This window comes from Mandrillus leucophaeus, unplaced genomic scaffold (genome assembly GCF_000951045.1).
Source record: "Mandrillus leucophaeus isolate KB7577 unplaced genomic scaffold, Mleu.le_1.0 Scaffold285, whole genome shotgun sequence".
Taxonomy (NCBI): domain Eukaryota; kingdom Metazoa; phylum Chordata; class Mammalia; order Primates; family Cercopithecidae; genus Mandrillus; species Mandrillus leucophaeus.
This window is the reverse complement of record NW_012102976.1, coordinates 1,564,539-1,569,235: the sequence shown is the minus strand read 5'-3', so window position 1 is coordinate 1,569,235 and position 4,697 is coordinate 1,564,539. Positions and strand designations below refer to the sequence as shown.

At 45.7% G+C, this 4,697-nt stretch overlaps 1 pseudogene; it reads left to right on the top strand.

The window, feature by feature from the left end:
- LOC105543553 overlaps window positions 1-4,697 on the top strand; it is a 44,206-nt pseudogene that overhangs the window by 36,554 nt on the left and 2,955 nt on the right.

The following is a 4,697-nucleotide window of genomic DNA, read 5'->3' as shown; positions in this document are numbered from 1 at the left end:
TTTTTTTTTTTGAGATGGAGTCTCGCTCCGTCACCTAGGCTGGAGTGCAGTGGCACGATCTTGGCTCACTCCCAGCTCCTCCTCCTGGGTTCACGCCATTCTCCTGCCTCAGTCTCCCGAGTAGCTGGGATTACAGGCGCCCACCACCAAGCCCAGCTAATTTTTTGTATTTTTTTTTTAGTAGAGACGTGGTTTCACCATGTTAGCCAGGATGGTCGCGATCTCCTGACCTCGTGATCCACCTGCCTCGGCCTCCCAAAGTGCTGGGATTACAGGCGTGAGCCACCGCGCCCAGCTACGCCCGGCTAATTTTTAAATTTTTTGTAGAGACGGAGGTCTCACTTTGTTGCCCAGGCTGTTCTCAAACTCCTGGACTCAAGTCATCCTCCTCCCTTGGACTCCCAAAATGCTGGGATTACAGGCATGAGCCACCGTGCCCAGGTGCTCATTATCTTGACTGTTTATAATTTCATGGGTGTATACATATGTCAAAACTTATCAAATTGTACATTTTAAATAAGTGACATTTATTTTATGTCAATTATATCTCAATAAAGCTGTTTTTTTTAAAAAAAAAAAAAATAACAATTTGATCCTTAGCTGCCTTCCCCAACTCTGTGCAACTGGGCAACTGCCCTCCCACAATCCTGCCACTAGGCTTAAGGTTTATTCTCTGGAGGAAGTTAATGGAGCCTCTAAGGACTGACTGGAGGACAGCGGGCACCATTGATGGCAAGGAATTACAACAAAAAAAGGAAAGTCCACAGAACGAATGCTGAGACTCACTGCTCTTTAGCCCCACCTGGGTCCCAGGACCCTGGCAGCCAGGTCTATCTCCTTGAGCAGAAGACTGGAAGACTTACTGGCCCAAGAAGAAATACTCAAACATCCTGACATTGGAGGTAGCAGAGCCAGATAACCCTATGGGGAAGATAGCAGTCAATAAGCTCCACTCACAAGATCAGAGCCTCTATTTGGCTTTTTAATACCCTACTCTTAAATATAAGCAGACAGCTAAAATTAGAATTTCACTGTTCTGAGAACATGAAAGGTCAAGAAAGGCTTGTACAGGGGGCTGGAGAGCACTGTCAGAAAGATACATTATATTCTTTAGAAAGAAGTCCTTTTAAAATGCCAAAACCAGAAAAACCATGAAGTAGCAATTTAAGCAAATTAGGATGTGTGAGGATAAATATTACAAGAATCAGCTGAAAGAATTGAAAGTGGTTGCCTCTTAGGAAAGGAAAATAGGGAGGAATGAGGAAATTACTGCAGCAACAAGTATAGGAGAATTATGTGGCTCTTTAAATTATGTGCCCGTGGGCCGAGCATGGCGGCTTATGCCTGTAATCCTAGCACTTTGGGAGGCCAAGGTGGGATAATCACTTGAGGCCAGGAGTTCCAGACCACGCTGGGTAACGTAGCAAGACTCTGTTTCTACAAAAGAAAAAAAAAATTATCCAGGCATGTGACACGCATCTATCTAGCTATTTGGGAAGCTGAGGTGGGAAGATCACTTGAAGTCAGGAGTTTGATGCTACAGTGAGCTATGATCAAGCACTGCACTCCAACCTGGGTAACAGAGTGAGACCTTGTCTCTTAAAAATATATTAATTTAAAAATAAAAAAATTATGTGCCCATGTAACTTTGATTAAAACTGGGGAAAAAGTGAAAGAAAATTCATTAGAGATGAATAAAGTTCTTGAAAAATCAATGGGTAGGATAATCACATGTCTGTGTTTGCCAGAAACATTCCCAGTTTTCATCTATTAATAGCACTCCCTTTTACTCTCAAAACATGCCCATTTGGCTAATTTTATGATGTGTGAGGTTGACACCTCCTGAATCCACTAATCAACCTTAACATCACCTTAACATCAGACACAGTGTCCTCCTGATACGATGCAGCAGGAAGTACACGATTCCACCTATGAAATATCCTTGCCAAAAAAAAAGCAAAACTTGAATCTCAAGTCTCCCGGTCAGGGTTTCTCAACCTCAGCACTACTGACATTTGGGGACACACAATTCTTTCTTGTGGGCAGCTGTCCTGTGCACTGCAGGATGTTTAGCAGCATCCCTGGCCTCTACGCACTAGATGCCTGTAGCACCCCCACCCCCAGGTGTGACAACCAAAAGTCTCCAGACATTGCCAATGTCCCCTGGGAGGTGAGGGAAGCAGAGTCTCCCCCAGCTGAGAATCACTGTTGTCTACATCTTCAGCACCAATGTACAGGAAACAGGATGGAAAAATAGGTTGAAGGACACCAGCAGAATATACCAGCCACATTCAGAACGTGGGAAGTTCTGAAGGACAGATGACCCAACTATGTCAACAAACAAATGGCATGGGGAAGGTATAGGGGAGGGACCATGACAGTATAAAAGCCCTTAAAAAATGTCAACGAACACAATGTGTGGACTTGTTTGGTTTCTCATTTAAACAAACTGCAAAAAGACATTTTTGACACAACCGGAGAAAACTGAGTTCGAAGGTATTATGACACTAAGAAATAACGCTAATTTTGTGGATGTGATAATGGTAACTATGGTTACAGTATTTTTTAAAGCTTTCTGTTAGAGACACATATTGCTGTACTCGTGGATGAAGTGTTACGATGTCTGTCTGGTTGCAGTGGGGGAAAATGGGGACTAGATAAGACAACATCGAATCGGCGACCGGTGCTGACATCGAGTGACGGGTACATAGATGTTCATTATACTCTTCTCTCAACTTTTGTGTATGTTTGAAAGGTTTTGTGATAAAAACTGAAATGTAATAAATCAAATCCATGAAATTAACAAAGCATGGCTCAAGGGGAAGTTTCCAGAGTTTGCGGCTGTATCCCTGGCTCCTCCACTAATAGTTCTGTTCATTTTAAGCAGGGAAGTCACTTCTCTGGCCTACAGAAAAAGGATCTTGAATTGAGAGATGTTCATAGTTTCTTCCAAGTGAGATTTTTGATGACTCTGTGACATTTCTTGAATAAGTGTGCTGAGTAACAGCCCTGAGGACCCAGCAGTCTCAAAAGCTTAACTTTGTGGTAGAGATGCTGGTGGACTCGCTGGTGGTGAGTGCTGGCCCAGGGCTCCCAGGTTCAGCAATGTGCCCCCTCCTCAGCCCCTTCACTAGTTTAGAAGTAGCAAGATCAACTGCCTGGGAACATTCTGAATTAGAAAGCGCCTGCTGAATAAGGCTTGCGTCAAGCTTCTCTTTAAGCGGCTGTGGCTGCAGTTTGAGTAACTTGTCAGGAAAGTGTGAACTACAAGTCAGTATTACAAAAGTGTTTATTTTCAGCCTTTCCAAAAAACAGTGAGAAAGAGGAAAGCATGCATAATAAAGCAGCCGGGCATCTGAGGCAAAAGTTGGCTTTTCCTTAATCCTCTCCTCCCATCCTCCTACCCTTTTTGACTACAGGTACCCCTTTTCTGTGAACTTGAATGCAGCCTCCCACAGGTTTGGACAAAAGAACGAGCAGGAAGAGGACAGTTGGAACGGGATGGAGGAAAGAGGTAGCCCTCATAGGTAGGGGTGCAGAGCTCAGAGTGGAAAACGAACAGCAGAAGTCCTGTTCTCCCATGCCCTTGCCAAGTCCTGCTGCAACAAAATGATGAGCTTGGAACTGACTGCCAACTGCCACAAAGGGAACCCTTATTACAGAGAGCTCCCCGAAACACCCGTGGAAACAGCGTCCAAAAGATCTCTGCTCGTGCTTTGAAGAATGCAGAAAACTTTCCTTGCCGCCATATGTGGAGCATTGCCCACAGAGAAGGGAAGGGGGAAACACACCCATCTCCTCCCCTCCATCCCCAACTTGGGCCCCAACTAAAACCTCAGCCTGTCTCCCTCAGCCTATCACAAGGGCCTCCCACCAGTCTTCCATCCATGAGGGTGGCCTTCCGCAAATGCAAGCCTGCCCGAGCTACTTACTCTACTCTTTAAGATATTTTCACAAGCCCTCATAGCTGGGGGGAATAAAATCCAGTGTACAGAAGTTCCAGTAGAGGCAGTGAATACTAGTGATCTAAAAGCATCCTCAGAAATCACAGGTGATGCAAGAACCCCTGGATAAACCTAGAATGAGTTTCTCTATAATATTCAGATGCCAGGCCCAGGGCCAGAGCCAAAGGAATCCCACCTAGACTCTGGGGCCCTTGGCTTTGGGCCTGTTCCCCAGCTTCTCCTATGCTGCAGCTCTTCCATCTCCCCAGAAGAGAAGCGGTGGGGGCAAGGGGGGGTCAGTTACCAAACAGCAAGTCCCTCCCTGAAGAAAGTGCCGTGGAAAGGGCAGCCCCAAACAGTAGGTCCCCCAGCCTGAGGGAGTACGAAGGATGGAGCAGCCCCAGGAAGGCTAAAGTGTGTATTCCAAAAGTCTTGTACACCTAAGTTGTCAATCAAAGCAGTTCAGCTGGCAGCCCAGAGACCAGCAGCAGAGGCAAACAAGAGCCCCGAAGGGTAGAGGGAGTCAGAGAGTCAGCAGAAGGTGGATCAGGTCAACTCTGAAGATGAAGTACAAATGCCTAAGGGGTTTTCTCCTCCTTCAAAAAATGTGTAATTACCCAAGTAATGCATGAATAAATTCTACTGAGAAAATACATCACTTCAGGGCTGGGCTTGGTGGCTTACACCTGTAATCTCAGCACTTTGGGAGGCCGAGGTGGGCGGATCACCTGAGATTGGGAGTTCGAGACCAGC